The sequence below is a fragment of the Euprymna scolopes genome, chromosome 18, assembly GCF_053919585.1.
Source record: "Euprymna scolopes isolate OS-2025 chromosome 18, ASM5391958v1, whole genome shotgun sequence".
Taxonomy (NCBI): domain Eukaryota; kingdom Metazoa; phylum Mollusca; class Cephalopoda; order Sepiida; family Sepiolidae; genus Euprymna; species Euprymna scolopes.
In genome coordinates, this window is record NC_136499.1 from 24788692 (window position 1) to 24808455 (window position 19764).

The 19764-nt window shown below is 36.4% G+C and overlaps 1 long non-coding RNA gene across 3 annotated transcripts in view; it reads left to right on the forward strand.

The window, feature by feature from the left end:
* Positions 1-19764, forward strand: part of LOC145297536 (uncharacterized) — a 176097-nt gene that overhangs the window by 136766 nt on the left and 19567 nt on the right. Inside the window, exon 3 of one of the 3 annotated variants that reach the window (XR_013870260.1) lies at positions 4292-4379. The exons of the other annotated variants lie outside the window; for them this stretch is intronic. This is a non-coding gene — a long non-coding RNA (uncharacterized LOC145297536). The remainder of the gene's footprint in view (positions 1-4291; positions 4380-19764) is intronic. 3 annotated transcript variants of the gene reach the window in all.

Genomic DNA, 19764 nt, shown 5'->3' on the forward strand with positions numbered 1-19764 from the left:
TCGTAAAAATTGAATCAATAGAAAAATTTTGATAGATTTTTAAAGTTTCAAAATTGAAAAATATTTAACTCGTAAAATTCAATTGATTTCATTACTGTTTTGTAAAAAATGAAAAAATAATATTTCTATTATTTTTATACAACTTTAATAGTTTATTTTGGAAGTATAATTCATAAAGAAAATAAACAACCCCCTTTTAAATGAGAAATTACGAGTTTTTTTTATATTTTATTCGCAGTTTCGTGTTAAGGGTGTCAAAAATTCCCCCCAAATTCTGATACACCTACTTCTGCTCTACTACTCTGAGAAGAAGGGCTCTGCGAGTGAGGCTGATCTTTTTTACTGGAAAGAAATATGATACATAACTACAGGTGTAAAGAGTTTCAGGGTGGTTCTATGAATAAGTAAACAAAAAATGCAACAGTTTGAACACAGTTGTAAACACGAAAATATTGTAACATCGCGAACAGAAACAACTAATGAATAAATATAAGTTAAAATTTGAAATTAATGTTTTCTATATTTATTTAAGAAATTATCTCGTTAGTGTTCCGTGAAAAATCTTTGCCCTGCTCAGGGGCTGCATGGTATCCTGAAGTTTGTGAAACACTGTACGACGAGATGTGTCAGCATATATGTTACACAAGAGCAAGAATCATTTTCCCGAATACAAACCGTTTTTAGTGTCATGACTGCATTACAAGATAAAGATATCTAAAAGAGTAGCCAGCAGATGTATCAAGTCCCATGCAAGGAAGATCCCATGTTGGCCAGAAGTGTTCATCTCGTCATCCATGCTAATTCTTTCAAACAAACCAACCAAGCATTGTAACAAATATAAGCAATATTTTTTTTATATTATAATAAAAATTGCTTCACATTTAAGCAATGTGCAAATTACGTCACTAATTACGTCACTGGTTTCTTCTCGGATATTGTCTGTGACATTTTCGCGTGTGATTGAATAGAAAATGAAAATGTATTGCTAAAAATGTATATCGCTTGAACACACAACCTTCCGCTGATGTGATGTTTGTGATTAATACGCCCCCTACCTCCATTTCCAATACGGCATGGTCCCTTTGACACATAGGTTCTCGTTAGATCACCGAAGTTAAGCAACGTTAAACCTGATGAGTACCAGAAGCGTGACAATTTAGGAATACCAGGCGCTGTATCTAGGAGGGCCTCGGTATCTCCCTACGAGAACTGCAAAACCTAACATCGTCATCTCCCCTGTCCAGGATATACATACGACTGGGGACCGCTTTTGAATTTAATATTCTCATGACTCTTCCTCCTTCAGAGGAATCCGATTCAACCCACTTAGGATGAATTCTTTGTCTCTCTCTTTTTTTTTAAACCTCTATTCCAGTTCTAGTCCCACTCGCTTTTTATTGTCACACAGACAGACAGAATAACGCATATAAGCGCACGCGCACGCATCTCATTATTATAATTATAATTATAATATCGACTACATGTTTGCATCCATCCTTGCAGAAAAAAAAAAAAAAAAACGAAAAGGGTGTGCCAACCTAAAAGCTGACATTATTTGATTGCAAACAACTGTTCGTTCTTCTCCAAACACTTCTTTGTAAAAGGCCGGCGAACAGTAGGCGATTGTCTTGCAGACGGTGCAATCTGCAAAGTCTAGATTAACGAAGAGGGAGGCGGGGGAAAGAAGGGCAAAGGTCAAACCTGGGAATGTATGTGAAGAGAAGTTATTATTTTTTTTTTAGATACGTTCTCGCATTTTGATAACACCCACTTCCGGTGGATCGGTCGGCCACTCTGTCACGTTTCAGTTTCAAATAGCATTTGCGCCACTTAGCGCATTTTATTAATAATTCATTATTGTTGTTTAAGTGGAGATGCGTCCAAGTACCTCTGTAAAAGGCTCTGTTTTTCGGTTCACCTTCCTAAGTTTTAAATAGCATTTTCCTTGATCTGTCAAGTTTAAGTTTGAAATAACACGTACGCCAATCTGTCACACTCAAGTTTGAAATATATTTTAGATACACCCATCTATCTATAAGAGGCTATATCTGTTTGTCTGTCTTAATTTTGGAATAGAAATTTAATCACAAAACGCGCGGATTAAATGCACGCGTTTGGCTCGGTATAACCAGGATTACGATTCTTGGGCTATATTAAAGTTACATTCTTTGGCAACAATGAAATTAACTGCTCGTTATTTAAGTACAAAAAGAGTTATACATACGTAATACAAGATTTGAAACTGCGATTCTGCCTGCACCAAAACCATCTGAGTTTATGTCATTTTTGAAATGCCCTTTTCCCTGGTGACTGCAATATGTTGCTGTTTCTGTGCAGTTCTATGAGGTCCATACTCCCAGGTTTTGCAGTCTCCCTTTGAGAATAAATTAGTTTATTGCCAATTGCCTGAAGAATATTGACGAGGTTGCCAAAGCATTTTTGCAGGACAGAGTGCTCTTCCTCTAAGCTTATCAAATCTCACTTTCCGTCACACCATCTCGCCATGGAAAGAATAAGATAAATAACTTCCAGGGTACGAGGGGCGTGCCAAGTAACGCCCCTGACCAACTTCCCATGGCAGTAGAGCAACGAAACTTGGCACAGTTATTAGTCTTTCTCTACATAGGAACCACCCAGAGTTATGCATTTCTCCCATCGTTTGATGCAGCTCTGGAGATCGTTTTTGTAGAACACCCTAGGTTGGTCCTCCAACCACAACGTGACTTCAGAAATCAAGGCTGCATCATCTGGGAAACGCTTTCCTTTCAAAAACAACTTCATGGCTGGGAAGAGGTGAAAGTCAGAGGGTGCAAGATCAGGAGAGTAAGGAGGATGGGGAAGGATTTCATAACCACACGCCCATGCTTCTGATCTGACGACATGCGAGTTGTGGACCGGAGCGTTGTCCTGCAGGAGGAGGGTACCTTTGCTGATCTTGCCCCGCCTCTTGATTTTGATAGCTTTCCTTAATTTCCTCAAAAGTGAAGCATAATAGGCTCCTGTAATTGTGGTACCCTTTGCCAGGAAATCTGTCATTACTACTCTGTCCTGGTCCCAGAAGACTGTGAGCATGACCTTGCCAACGGAGGGCTGCACCCTTGCCTTCTTTGGAGGTGGTGAGTCCAAGTGCTTCCACTGCATTGACTGGGCTTTAGTCTCTGGATCATAGTGATGGACCCAAGTTTCATCCTGTGTAATCAGTCTTATGAAAAACTTTGACTCATCTTCTTGGCACATCTCCAAATTAATCCTCGAGCACTTGATGTGTTCTCGCTTCTGGAATGGTGTGAGCAACCTGGGAATCCATCTGGCAGACACCTTATGCATATGCAAACGGTCATGAACGATAGTTTCCACAGACCCTGTACTAATCTTAACATCTTGGGCTATTTGGTGAATAGTCATGCGCCGAGCTTCCAAAATGGCAGCCTCAACTTGACGGACAGATGCCTCATCAATGGCAGAAGGGGGCGACCAGGTCTGGGAGCTGTTTCCACAGACTTCCGGCCACGTTTGAATTCACGATGCCAGCGTTTTACAAGGTCATATGATGGTGCATTATCACCATAAGTTTCTTTCCTTTCATCAAAAGTCTCCTGTGGTGTGCGTCCTTTCAAATGCAAAAACTGGATCACTGCTCGACATTCAACAGGCTCCATTTCACATCTTACTCAGTTCAAACACCTGTAAAACAGAAACCACACTTAGTTCAGAGCTGTAATTTGCTACATAACCCGTAGAGATATAAATCATTGCACATGCAAAATTTCAGCTAGATCAGACAACTGGAAGTGGGTCAGGGACATTACTTATTGCACACCCCTCGTAGACGCGTTCTACTTCATTTTACATTTTGACATAGTTTTCACGACTCTGGTACGTTTGTAGTCAGATGCCCTATTTATGGATGGCAACTATCGTTCATAGATAGACATACAACTACGACCCTTTAAGCCATCTCTGCATCTCATCCTTTTCTACGTTTATATCGAGAATAGTACATGAACTACATAGCAAGTCGTGTTTACTTTATATAACCCGATGCATTTTCTCTAATGTGTTTACCCTGGCAGTTCATGTTTATTTCGATTGTATGTAGAGATTTTTAACATGAAATCTTTTGTTAGTGATTAAATCTGAAATTTACATGTTTCATGTTTTATTATGTCCTACTTATGCCTGTCTTTGATAAACCTTCTCTGTGAAAATGTATGTATGTATATATGTAAATGAAATTGTCTCTCTATTATTACCGTTTCTTCATCTTCTGTTATTTTCATGTTTACTTCAGATCTCCATGTGTTGGAAAGAAAACGCATATTCAATACTACGGGCGTCTGATTGGCCATGATACTTCGACACATGATCGCCGCATAAACGTATGAAATAGTATGTCGAATATTCCAATTGTATACACACGCCTTATTTGGATTAATTCGTTTATAACAGTTGTTGACTCCTGTAGGGTTGAACTGGAGAACTAAACATATTGCACACATAAAAAACAACCAAATTCTTACATTTTTCCTAATCGTTCGGACAAAGCGTATATCAGTATGCCTTCTCTTCGCCCAATTTGTGGTTAACGACAGCAGTCTCTCGTCTAATTGAAGCTTCTCTTTTCTAATCTCTCTGCCTCCCTTCAGCTGCTTTCACATCTCGTCAACTATGTTGTTTTCTCCCTTTGTATATAAAAAGAGTTCTGTTATTAGAGTGATCTCCCTTGCTTGTTGTTGTGGGTTATTGATTGTAAAACAAAGATGGAGATTTTGATAAAAGGACGTGATTTGAGTTATATATGAGGCGTCCACAATGCGTTGTAGTCTACATTGCACTGTAGAGAACCTACTGTTCATTTTTTTTAAACTATTTTATATAATGGTTTCAATTAAAGTTTAAAATGCAAGTTTCATGATTCAATTGTGCTCTAAATAAAAACATTCGTTTCGAATGCACCCCTGTTTTATCAAAAAGCCTACTGTTGATTTTAAATGCCAGACTCTTCTACTTGTACAATGATAAAACTTCTCAAATGCACTTGTTATGTTTTGATTAAAATCGGACTGTTCTTTCTTTAACTGGATTTTTTCGATTATCAATTTTCGATAATTGACGGAGGCATTCAACACTCCCCTCGTAGAACCAGACGCATAAAGTACATCTGTGTGACATTTTCTCACCATCGATTAAAATATTTCATAGTCCATAGAAAACGGACTCGCACACAGACAATATATATATATATATATATATATATATATATATATATATATATATATATATATATATAACTACTTGATTTGCTCACATAAGATTAATATACGAAAGTATAAATTTATGCGTAAAATTTAAGTATTTACTTCAAAAGTGCTCAATACGTAGGTAAATCTAGTTAGTAAGTTATAAAATATATATGGCGATTAAGCTACACTGAATATTCCACGTTTCATCCACTCTAGGACTCTAAGGGCTTAAGTGTAGCTTAATCGCCATATATATTTTATAACTTACTATATATATATATATATATATATATATATATATATATATATATATATAATAAATGAGTGCAGTAGAGAAAATAATAATAAAATGTATAAAAAGTGATCAGCATAGCAACAATAAAACAAATATATAACGAGTAGAAATAGTAATAACCTAAACTCTATTAAATAGAAATAAGAAAATTAATAATGAAGACAAAAGTTGTAACTGAAGAACTCGTGCACTTTGTCCACCACAAAAGTATTGTTTAGCAAGCCACAATATTTTTCAAAGATATCTGGAATAACAAGAAGTATTAAGTAGGTATAACCGCCTTAGATTTTAAAACGAGATATTACGATCATAAAACGCATTTTATACCAACGACGACAAAAAAAATGCAGAAAAAACAACACTAGTGACCTATTACTAGAAGCTCAAAGAAAGGCACGTGCCAATTGTTGAGAGGAAAATAATACAACAGGTCAGTATATGTACAAATTTAAACGACCCGAGTAGATTATGTATAAATAAAAAAAGTCGAAATTCCAAAGTTAAAGACCCTAGAAACCTATTAAATTGCAGAAGTGAAATAGCAAACAATCGTATACACCGAATAAACTTCATTTTAGTATAACAATGCATAAGAAAAATGAAATAAAATTATTGTTAATAGAAAAGCACATGTTACGATAAGCTTAACTATTACCTCAACACATTCACAAAAGAAAAATGTGCGTTACCCTATAGAAAATAGAAGGAGTAGGAAGTACATATCAGCCAAACCTTATCCTGCCTTGACAGCGTTTAAAATAGACTTCATAGCCTAGTGGGGAATGCCCTTTTCTTTTTCCTGCAGCCTCTTTCTCACAGAAGAGACATTGCGAGCCTGTCTCTGCTTTTTATTTTCATGGCAAGTGCTCGCCTGAGCTTAAATCTATGGTTCCCCTTCGCCAAACTTTCACAAAAAACACTCGTCTAGCTGAAAACACTATCAATAATCCCCCACTCTTTATCTGTGCATAAACTTACACGTATATTCCATGAACAAAGCTTCTTTCTTAGAACTGCATGTCTGTGGAACTCTTTTCCATCTGCCTGCTTTTCAACTAACTACAATGTGGTTGTTTTCAAGTCCAACGTAAATAAGTTCTTGATGAGCCATCTCTTGAAGTAATCCAATTTACCAAATTTCCACTATTAACGATTACTATGATATTGTCCCATTGACTACTCATTAACCCTTATCCTCGAGTGGCCACAGAGATAGATAGATAGAGAGAGAGAGAGAGAGAGAGAGAGAGAGAGAGAGAGAGAGAGAGAGAGAGAGGACGTTTACGTACCGTGTGAAACGAGTTTGTGAGGAGTATGCACTTGTTGTTTGGTATGAAATTGTGTTCCTATTTACTTTGCCTCCCCACCGGACAGAATTAGACATCAGGGTCGTTTTTTAAAATGGAAAAAAGGAACAAAAAGTTCAAATTGTCTCAGTCGTGAAGGATTTCTCCTTCACTGACAGAGAACAAGAAATTGATCTTGATCCGAAGGCCAAAAAGTCTTCTCCTATGGTATGAAATTGTGTTGACAAAAATGTGTTGAACAAAGACTGAGCAGATGTGTGTGTGTGTGTGTGTGTGTGTGTGTGTGTGTGTGTGTGTGTGTGTGTGTGTGTGTGTGTGTGCCAGCAGAGAGGAGACATCTTCCATACCGTATTATATGGGGCAGCACGCGGTGGAGAAGTGCGCCTCAAAGCAACCAGACTGAATGGCAGAGAAAGACCACCTGACTGATGTTTTTGCCCTCAGTCCTGGATGAAAAAGTGAGAGAGCCTGTGGTGAGTTCTATCGAAGACAGGCCGGATAGAAGTAAGAGAATGAATCTGTTGTTTACAGTCACTAACACTAGCGACACCTATAATTTACAATGGGAAGATAACTTGAGTGAAAATACCATCTGGGAAGAGTCTGTGTAATTATGTTGAGAATAGGCGTGTTTTGTGTATACAAATGAATAGGGACGAACATATGTCCTTGCGCATTATCGTGCGTTTTAGTAAAAAAGTGTGTATGTCTATGAACTTTCATAGATGTGTATAGGCTTCAGAGTACACACGTGTGTTTGTCTCTGAAAGAAGCGGAAGAAAAACGAGAGAGAATATCGCTATATATATATATATATATATATATATATATATATATATATATATATATATATATATATATATATATATATATATATATATTATACTACGCGCAAGATTTTGGAAATGAATATTTCTTTCGCTTTGATTGGTTGAAAGTGTCACGGTCAGCCTTCGTTTAGATTACGGCAAGCACGCACGTGACAATGATAATAAAAAACAATAATGAAAATCCGGAATTGGCTCGTAGGTCTCTGGGCCCCATATTAATAACAGAACACGACGGGAAGAGGGTCCTCTTCTTGAAACATCTAATAAAAGTAAAAAACAAAACTCATAAGCAACAGACTACCCGAAGAAACAAAGTTAAATTTAAAAACAAATATTTATTTACATGAAAAATAAACCAATAAACATACGAAGAACAAATAAAAAAAAGGGTGTTTTTTGTTTTCCTCATTAATATTGACCTTGTTTCTGAAACTTTAAATGGAGATTGATAATTTGGATTATTTGGACTATTGTTCCCATCACAACTGTTATTCACACAACGTTTCGGTCGATGTAACCTCTGGCTTTCTTCGGGTGTATCGCGTCGAACTCAGGAATTTTTCTGTTGAACTCGAGTATTTAATTCTCTTCCGCCGTGAAAAGTGTGACACCAGGCTCGGAAAGTGAGATTGAGAAATCGGCTCCCCCGAGAAGAGCACTCTGGCCCGAAAAAAGTGGCTGGATGATCTTGTCGGCATTCCCCGGATTTTCAAAGAAGGCAAAGCATGAGAAGGTGGTCCAAGGAAAAAAGACCGTTATGGGAATGGTCTACACCCGCCATCAGTGATACCTTGGCTTTATGTCTTTCTCCCTTTACCCACTACTCCCATGCAAATAAATAAATAAATAAATAAATAAATAAAAATAAAAATTCATAGTCATCATAAAATGACAGAAAAACAAGAAAGTTAAAAAGAACCTTTGTATTGTTTAGGACTTTAGGTTTTGTATAAAATAGTATTATATCTATCAGAAAAATAATTGAAGTATCTGATAATTTAAAAAATAATTATTTCTTTTTAAATTGTGTCATCTATAATATAAATTACACCTGTCTGTTTAAATGTATGTATGTATGTATATATGCCCAAAACTTTCGACAGAGGCGATGGATTTTCACGAGATCGATATTGTTTGGAAGCTCGACCCTTTGGACGACAAATATCGAAAAATTGGCCAAAAACATTAATTCCTTCACCCTCAATTGGGCATATTTCTACAGAGAGGTGTTGCTTTTTTCGACGATATTTTCGAAAGTCATTCCCTCTTTTCGATTGTTTAGCCTTAATTTAAACCTTTGTCACTTCCGGTTTGGCGATGGGTGCAACAGCAAAGACGTCAGTTTTTTTTTGTTTTTTTTTGCTCAAAACACACAACTCCAAATACCCAGGCAACGCCGGGCACACAGGCCAGTATCTAAGAAATATAATATAAATTAAGATCTCAAATAGAAAATTTTGAAGTCAATTTGTATTTTTTACCTGAAAAATAATTATTTTTTAAATTATCAGACACTTCAATTATTTACCGCCGACTATTTAATTTGTACTCCCTAGTGTCTCCTAGTTGAGAAACTGTTGATTTTGGTGCTCAGTTAAAAACTCAGCGTGAGCTCCACACCAACAATCTGGGGCGAATTGCACTCGGGTATCTGTCCGAATAATCCAAATAATACGCTATTGACCCTAATAGGCAATTACTATTTCAAAAGCAATATTACTATCAACAGCAATAAAAAAAAAAATTTTTTTCATTGCATATTCACCCCAAACAAGACACAGTGCCACTTTGATGTAGAGGACTGCAATCTGAGGCATAATTTATAGAGATACTATGTTGGGAGCTGAGCAACATGATATCAATTTACATTACACTTGAACGTCTGCATGTCAGTACAGTCGGGGAAACAGGAACCCGAAAGGGTATTCCAAAGTCTACCAGTCCTAGAGTAGAACATTTAGAGTACATCCAGGGATTTCTACTGTGTAGGGGTGAGATTTTGCTGCTTGTCGAGTTTGTCGGGAGTTTTTATGTCGAGGGGGTATACAAGCTTCTAGTTCGTCGGAACATCTACCATTTAAGTACTTGTAAAACAGGCAGATGGATGCAACATTTCGTCGATGGGACAGTAGTTGAAGCCTAGCAGATAGTGCGGGACCTATTAGGTTGGCGGTTCTCTTTTGAACCTTGTCTAAGAGGGAGAAACTAGTAGCAGATGCACCAACCCAAATGTGGCAACAATGCTCCATACATGGGCAAATGATGGCCTTGTAAAGGTACAGGATACTCTGAGGGGTAAGTAACTTTCTAGCACGGTAGAGAGAGCCCACCTTCTTTGCAGCAGCCTTGGCAATGTACTCAATGTATTTTTTTTCAACTCATGGTCCCCATGAACGTTAAGCTGATGAATTTGAACGAACTACTTTCAGGTAATGTATCATTAGGCATGACTTTTAGTGATTGAGAAGGTTTCTTGTACGAATTGTTGTAGAAAAAACCGTGGAATTTCCACATGGTTCTACTTGCTAAGTTCCTAAAGACAACAACCTCTTGAGTCGTCTGTGAGTAGCAAAGAATCCAGCGGTGGTTATTTTATGACTTGGGTCCTACACAGAATGTTTTCAGAATTTGCTATATTGACTTCGTCAGCTATCGTTGAAGAAACAGAGGAGGCGACATGTCTGTAACGACGGGTAGGAGGATGTATGGGGGTGTGGAGAAAGGTCTGCGACGCAGGAGGACGACGATTATCGGGGTTTTTCGTCCATCATCCCTCTCTTAACACCCCCTCTCACTGTCACTGACAACAACACAATCGTTGATGCATTAAATAACAGACAGACAGACAGACAGACAGACAGACACACACACACACACACACACACACACACACACACACATATACATGTGTGTAAATTCCTTTGACTTTGTTTAAAATGTTACGACGACTTGCACAGCGGAAGAAGCCATTTTTCAGACTTTCATAACCGAGAACCATTCTTCTGCGCGCACGACACCACCCATCTCTTCTCCATTTGTAAAACATTTTTTTTTTAGATTTAGTATTTTTAGATACGTCCACGTATTTTACAAAATGTTCTGTCCGTTGGTTTGCGACGCTTAAATTTGAAGTAGAATTTTTATTGTCCTGTCACACTCCGATTTGTAATATAATTTCACACTTCACACTTCAATTTCTAACAGAATTTTCATTGGTCTGTCACGCTTCAATTTTGATAAAAGTGTCTATTTGCCTGTACGAATTCAATTTTACACGATTTTATATTGGTCTGTCACGCTTAAATTTGTAATACAGTTTTTATTAGTTTGTCACGCTTCAGATTGTAATATAGTTTATGTTTGTCTGTCACGCTCCAGTTTGAAATAAATTTTTATAATTTTTCATAACTTTGAAATACAATTTTCATTGGTCGGTTAAGCTTAAGTTTAAGATAGAATTTCCATTGTTTTGTTACACTCCAATTTGTGATAGAATTTTCACTGGTCTGTCACGCTTCAATTGGTAATATAATTTTCATAAGTCTGTCACGCTTAAGTTTGTAATATAATTTTCATTGGTTTGTATGTAACACTTCAATTTTAATAGAAATTTTATTCATCTGCCGCACTTAAATTTTAATAAAAATTTGATTGATCTGTCACGCTTAAGTTTTTATATAATTTTCATTGGTCTCTCATGCTTCAGATTGTAATATCATTTCTGTTTGTCTGTCATGCTCCAGTTTATAATAATTTTTTATTTGTTGGTTAAGCTTAAGTTTTAATATACGTTTCATGTGTCTGTCACGCTTATGCTTGAAATACAATTTTCATTGGTCTGTGACGCTCTAATTTTAATAGAACTTTCATTGGTCCGTCGCACTTCAATTTTTATAGAAATTTTATTTGTCTGTCACGCTTAAGTTGTTAATATAATTTTCATTAGTCCATCATGCTCTAATTTTAATAGACTTTTTATTGGCCTGTCACACTTTGATTTTCATAGAATTTTATTGGTCTGTCACACTTTAATAGAATTTTTATTGGTCTGTCACACTTTAAATTGTAATAGCATTTTTGTTTGACTTTCACGCCCCAATTTGTAATATAATTTTTATTGGTCTGTCATGCTTAAGTTTAAAATATTTTTTATGTTTGTCAGTTAAGATTAAGTTTGTAATATACTTTTAATTGGTCTGTCACACTGTCAGTTTCAATAATAATTTTCTATAAATGGGCCACTAGTAATCTTTTTTACTATAAAAATCTGAAAAAAATCTTTATAATGTACGTACTTGTCACTGCATGAAAATGTCATATTCCAAAAATCACGTAAATCGATCAAGTAGTTTTTTTTTTATTTAAGAAAATCAAATATTATGAGAAATTTTATCGAAGAAAAACTTCCCACCATCTTGTTTTTGAATGATGCACTGCTAGCGACATCTATTGGGAAATATAAGATCGGCAAGGGGGCAGACAATCGACTTTCCACACTATAGAAAGAAAACTTGGAAAATTAAAACATTTATAAGTTTTTGAGGATGTTGAAAACGAAAATAACGTTTAAAATCCCAGCAAACGAGTAGTTTCCAAGATATGAAGAATTTTACGTAAATTGAGCACCCACGCGTGTAAAACTTGAATTTAAGCCGCTGAAATACACATTTGCAAAATTTCTGTTGGAGGAGCGTCAACGTGTAATAATATATTATAAAATATTAATTTTTTATAAATAATATATTAATATAATGTTCACTGGTCTTTCTCGATTCGGTATGTAATCTGTCACACTCTAGTTTATAATATAATTTTCAGTAGTCTATTACTCTTCAATTTTAATAGAATTCTAATTGGTCTGTTTGTTTTTCACTCTCCAATTTGTGGTATAATTTTCATTAATTAAGTTTGAAATATAATTTTAATTGGCGGGTGAAGCTTATGTTTATAACATTATCTTCATTGGTATGTCACGCTTTAGATTGTAATATAATTTCTATTTTTCTGTCACGCTCCAGTTCATGATATAATTTTAATTCATCTGTCACGCTTAAGTTTGTAATATAATTTTCATTAGTTTGTCATACTTCAACTTTAATTTTAATTTTCATTGGTCTGTCACACTTGAGTTTGTAATATCATTTTAATATAATTCTTATTGGCCTGGTTTAACATCAATTTTAAAAGAAATTTCATTGGTTTGTCACGCTTAAGTTAGTAATATAATTTTCATTGGTCTGTCACATCGTAATTTTAATAGAATTTCCATTAGTCTGTCATACTTCAATTTTAATAGAATTTTCATAGGTTTATCACACTTTAATTTTAATAGAATTTTGATTGGTCTGTCATGCTTCAGATTGTAATATTATTTTCATTGGTCTATCACGCTTAAGTTTGAAATACAATTTCCAATGGTCTGTCACGTTTTAGTTTTAATATTATTTCTGTTTGTCTGTCATGCTTAAGTTTGTAATAAATTCTTTATTAGTTCGTATATGTTTCGTTTGAAAAAAAAGATTGATTTGTCACGCTTGGGTTTCTAACAGAATTTTCATTGGTTAATATTTGTTTGTCAGTCAAGAAATAAAAAAAATTTGATTTGTCAGTCACGCTTAACTTTAAAATAGAATTCGTTTTAGTCTGTCACACTGAAATTTGAAATAAAATGTCAATTAGTCTGTAAAGCTTCAGTTTGTAATAGAGTTTTCTTTGGTTTGTCAATAGAATTTTCATTGGTCTGTGACACTAAGGTTTAAAATAATACTTAATAATAAAAATTTAAAATTTATGTAAAGAATACTTAAAATTTTCTCTGGTTTGTCACGCTAACATTTGTCTGTAAAAAGTTAATTTGTCTATCACTCTAAAGTTTGAAATAAAAATTTTATCTGTCTATCACACTTAAGTTTGAAATTAAAATTTTCATTAGCCTGTCACTCTAAAGTTTGAAATAGTAGTTTCATTACTAATCGTGTAGATTGAGGACGCATCTTAAGAATATTTCTTTTCTTTTTCATTATTATTTTCTCCTCGCTACTTTTTCTTTCTTTTTTTTATTTTTTTCATTTTTAATATGACTCGCAGAGTCCTTTATTTTTCAACATCCTTTTTTCTTGCTCTTTTTCGTATGCCCTATTTTTTTTATTTTGCTGCTTCATTTTCTTTTTTCATTCTTTTTCTTACAATTGCCCTTTCTTTTTTATTTCGTTATTTTAGCTTCATCTCTCTCTCTCTCTCTCTCTCTCTCTCTCTCTCTCTCTCTCTCTCTTTCCTCTTCTATCATATATATTTGAAACCCTTGATATGCACGTTTTGTTTGCTTCTTCTTCTTCTTCTTCTTCTTCTTCTTCTTCTTCTTCTTCTTCTTCTTCTTCTTCTTCTTCTTCTTCTTCTTCATTCTGTTTCTATTCAACTTATATTTTGCCTCCCCATCCTTTCTTAATTACTTTTCTTTTCCCTTTCTCTTGTTTTAAAATTTGTTTTTCACAAAATGGTACCTTTAACACCAACATGCTTCTTAAACATGGCGAATGAATAACATTTCACCCCCCCCCCCAAAAAAAAAATGTGTTATATTCTGGAGATGGGATGTTTAGGCAGAAGATAGACTGCTTCGATGTCCGTTCTGTTTTTCTTTTCTTTTTTATAGAAAAGACGTGAAGCCACTTGATGTAAAGCATGAAAGCTGATTATTGCAAAAATGGAAGATACTTATTGACGTCAGTCTTGAAAAGACATAGGCTATAGTTAAGGAAAAAAAAAACTATTCCTAGGAGGAGATTTCCACAAGCTTGTAGTTCTTGGAAAGAAGCTACTGGAATGGGAAACTGTATCAAAATGAGGAACTGACGACGACCACCTGACCAACGAGTCAAACGAGCTGGAACAAAGGAAATGGTTAATAGATCAGACAGTTCTGAAGGACACATGCCATAACAGTATTTATAAAAAAGACTGAGACTAGCAACATCACATCTGTGAGGAGAGATTGCAGAAAAGAAAGAACGGTGGGGGTAATTAGATTAAAGATACATACATTGTCTGAGAATAGATTTGTAGAGATACGGAATAGCCTCACGTGTGAGAAAGTTGTTGAGATGGTCCTATTTGCTTGCCTCCCCATAAAGGTAGAGTTAGACACAAGGTCAAGTTTTAATGTAAGGCACGCTCTACATTGAAACACAAATAAAAATAACCATAGTCTGGAAAGAGTGCTCAATCACTGATCTTTTACAGAAAAAATAACGTGCCAAATTAGGAATACATTTTGTTCCTAACCAAAAGGCCAAGGAGATATAGACTGATTCCATCTGAATCTTTAGTTGTTCTTGCTGAGCGAATCGGATTTCTACATAGTGTCCACAAAAATCGTGCCTCATGATTGTTCTGGTCTTTTTTTTTTTTTTACAAGGTGGTCACCACTTATCAAGGCCCGGAAGCCACTCAGGGATAAGGGTTATTGTAAGTACAGTACGTTAGTGTGGATATTTAATAAAGTGTCTACTTTAGGGGGCGGTTCATCAGGAATTTGTTTATGTTGGACTTGAAGGCATCCAAGTTGTAGTCAGGAGGGAAGCAGGCAGACGGAACAGAGTTCCACAGGCGTGCATTCTAAGAAAGAAGCTTTGTTCATGGAATCTACGTTTTGATTTAGGCATAGATAAAGAGTGGGGAAAATTTTTGACAGTAGATTCAGCTAGACGGGTGTTTTTTGTAAAAGATTGGCGAGGGGGGGACCAGAGATTGGAGTTCAGATGAGCACCTGCCATGGAAATAACGATAAAACAAGAATAGGCTTGCAACGTCTCTTCTGTGGGAGAGAGGTTGCAGGGTAGAGAAAAGGGCATCCCCCACTAAGCCACGAAGTCTATTTTGTACTCTGTCAAGGCAGGATATGCTGTTTTTAGCAGCTCCTGTCCAGATATGGCAGCAGTATTCCATCCTTGGACGTACTTGGCTTTTATATAGATAGAGAATTGCATCAGTAGTGAGATATTTTCTGGAGCGGTAGAAGGATCCCACCATCTTTCCAGCAACCTTGGCAACAGACTTGATGTACGTGTTCCATTTCAGATCAGGAGTGAAGGTCAAGCCCAGAAGCTTGTCAAAACATGGGGCTTCTCCTAGACGAGAGCCATCCATTTCAATTGATGCCAGATGGTCTGCATGAAGTTCCCCTTGTTGGCTATAATTTTTCGGTATACCTACAACATTGCTGGTTTTTAAGGCAAACAGCAAGGCCCAACAGTTGTATTATGAAATTGGACAGAGTTTTGACCCAGAACACAAAGAAATGGCGGCTGCACAGAAGCAACATAGTTATCCTCAATTGATGAATTTGCAGAAGAGGCAGGGATGACTAGAAGATGATGGATTCTGGTGTTGATTCCTGCTGGATTTTCAAAAGAATCATCTTAGTCAAGTAACTCCGACCCTACCATGATGCCATCGCCTCTAACTGGCCGAGAAAAGGTTAGAAGTTTGTAGGAGGGTCTTTGGATGTTTTTATTTGAAACTTTCTTCATTTGACGAATCTTCATCATTTATATTCCCCTTAGTCTGTCTGTATATCCGTTAGATATTTTCTTATAAACTGCTAGATCAATCTGGATGGAATTTTGTATGGACCTTTATTATGATAAGATGCAGTGAACTAAATACAAAATAAAAAGTTTAATTTTTTTGCTTGAAATGCAATTTGTTTGGGGGTTTTTAAAATGTAATGGATGTGATAAAACCATGCATTACCCCGCTCGACAACGATCACTGACCACAACATTTTCTTCTCCTTTGCCTTCTCTTCTCATAGTGTCATCGTCTTGTACACTGGCGCTGCTGAGATGTATGCGCATGTGTTTACAAGTATAAAAACATAAAATAAAACAGAACACAAAAAAAACACACACACAAACTCGGACACAACCTGCATGTTTGTCAGTTGATGTCATCTCGATCTTCTAAAGCTTTCTCAATCTGGTCCCAACCAGGACCTGCCTTCAACTGTGTCAAATTCGCACCTGTCTTCAACTCTAACTGTCGCCAACTGTCGCAAACTCAAGACGGTATCACTCCAAATGGGAAGAATGCATAAGGGATTAGAAGATGTAAGATGGAGTGACTCAACAGATGATACTGAAGACCAGAAAAGATGTCAGGCGTGTGTCAATGGCCATTCCTGTTAATATTGAAGAATGTGGACATTCTATCTCTTCTCTCCCCCCCCTCTCTCTCTCTCTCTCTCTCTCTCTCTTTCACTCTCTTTGTCTCTCTCGTTCCAATGAATAAGGAATGAAATAGAAATAAAATAAAACTATATTTAAAATATCGCTACCAATTTTAATCAACACACGTTAACCGGACATTTTAACCCATTAAAAGCAGGCAAAGTTATACCAAGTTGATTTAGAATGAGTGCTTTATGTCAAACTGATGGTTGAATATGGTTAAATTTGTGCTCATTTTTGCATTAAATACTAATCCCTTTTAATCCCTATTGATCCCTAACTGTGCATCGAACAGATACCATAATACTTAATTTGCTGCACCGTACCATCACAAAGATTCATACAAAATTTCAGCCAGATAAACTATGATCTGAAATTAACTGTGGAAATAAAAGAAGAGTAGACAGTGGACCTTTGGTTTACTATAGTCAGCCTTGTAATTCTTACAAGGCATATCACCACTTGGACGAAAAAGGCTACTTTTTGGGACCATTGGTATTTTTGAGATTAGCAAGATGTCGGTTTATGTTACATTTAAACTTCTGCATATCAGTACGACCAGGAAAGCAGGTAGCAGGAAGGGAATTCCAAAGTCTAGCTGTTCAAGGGAAGAGACTATTAGAATAGAAAGCTTTTTGGCATCTAGGGACCTCAACAGTGAAGGGGTAAGATCTTATTGCTAAACGGGTTTGTCGGGAATATGTACGGGGTACAAGTGCAAAGAGTTCATCAGAACACATTCCATTAAAACATTCACAGAGATGTAACATTGTGACGATAAGACAAGAACTAGTTGATAAAGTGGGACAGATTAGATTGACAACTCTTTTTTGGAACCTATCAAAGATGGAGAGGCTAGTGGTAGATGCACCAGCCCAGATGTGGCAACAATACTCCATGGATGAGCAAATGGTGGCCTTGTAGAGGTACGGATACTCTCAGGTGTGAGTAGTCTTCTAGCTCGATAGAGGGAACCCACCATCTTTGTAGCAGTCTTTACAATGTCCTCTATGTATTTGTTCCAGTTCATATTGCCCACAAAGTAAAATATGGTAAAATAGTCCTAAAAAAGGAGTTTGAAGGTAGAATTCTCAGGTAGGGTATTATTTTTCATCGATATAGGCTGATCGGGAGGTGTCTTGTAATTGTTAAATGAGAGCAGCTTAGTTTTCCTAGCATTAAATATTACCATCCATTTGCGTCCCCATTCAACTATGGTCTGGAGGTCATTTTCTAATGATACTGCCATTGTCTTAGATTTATGTACATCTTTTCTTCCCTAATGCATGTTATAGAGCATTGTATCATCAGCAAGTAAACCCATCTCGGGCACAATATTATCAAGGAGGTTGTTTTTAAATATCAGGAATAATAATGGTCCAAAGATCGACCCCTGAGACACTCCCGCATTAATGTTATGCTTCTTGGATGTATGTCCATTAATGACAGCATATATGCTTCTATTGTCTAAGATGGATCTAATTATATTTAGTATACATCCAGTTATAGCATATGCTTTAATTTGTCAAAGGCCTTGGATGTATCAAGGGCTACAACTGTGGCTCCACCGGCTTTATCCAATACATGGCAAATGCATTCACAGATAAATGTTAAAATATATGCAGTAGAACGACATACTGTTTGTCAGAGAGAAGATTTGCTTTTGCAAGATGGTGAACTAGTGTTTGATTAATTAAAGTCTCAAAGATTTTAGTGAAGAGGGAAAGAGATTAATGGGGCGATAATTGAGAGAGTCTGTTCTTTCATCAGAATTCCTGCATATTGGTACCAAAGGGGCCATCTTCCAGCTATTAGGGAAGCAAGATTCAGCAATGCATTTATTGTAGAGCTTGGAAAGTATGGGAGCTAGCTCAATTAAACATTTCTTAATTAGTATAACAGAGATAAGATCAGGCCCACACACCTTTGAGGTGTCTAAATTTTTTATGATATCGCAGACATGAGAAGGGGTGATTTTTACATCATCTAATGTGGCTTTAATCCACATAGGGAAATTTGGAAGGGAGTTGTTTGTTGGGTCTAAGGTGGAGTTAGAGGCAATCGCCAGGACAGCAGTTCCGCCTTCTCTGTTACCGTGCATGCAACCTTCTGGTTGTTGCTCAGTGGAGGGATTAATGATTGTCCTTTATTCACTACACAATTATAGATTTTTCAGAAATCACAAGTTCCTATCTTTGGCGATTCTATGCGTTCCTTGATTATTTCAGCATGCTTTCTTTTGACTGTCACTATTTCACTCTTACAATGATTTCTAGCATCTATGAATTTTGCCTATTTGTATTTGACTGATGACGTACAAACTGGCAGAATGCATGCTGTCTTTGTGCCATAGCAGCTGCACAATCTGTAGTGAACCATGGAGAACATGTGCTTCAATTCCCGCTTTGCACCATTCAGTTGTCTCATTGGCACACTGTTCAGCAGGAAGAGAGAAGATACCAGTCCATGGGGCATCTTGGATGGATAATGGTTTCCCAGTAAGCCCTGTTGTAGTACCTTGTAGTTTTGAGCAATGATTCCTCACCTTTAGGTTGGGATTTAAATGTGATGTCAACTGATACCACTAGGTGGTCTGTATTTCCAAGTAGACTGTAGGCATTAATCACACAATCCTCAGGTAGTGTAGTGAGGAATAGGCCTAGAAGTGAAACCTGCTGAGGTTCAGCATCTGGTAGACCAGTAGGAAACATTACTGTCTATGTGAGGGAATGGGCTATAGAGAAGCTATTAGTGAAGCGTCCAACTGCATCTCTGTAACCTGAGAAACCGAGCCAATTTGTATGTTGGAGATTAAAGTCACCAAACACATGTATTTGAACATTATTATCCAATGAGAGTGTT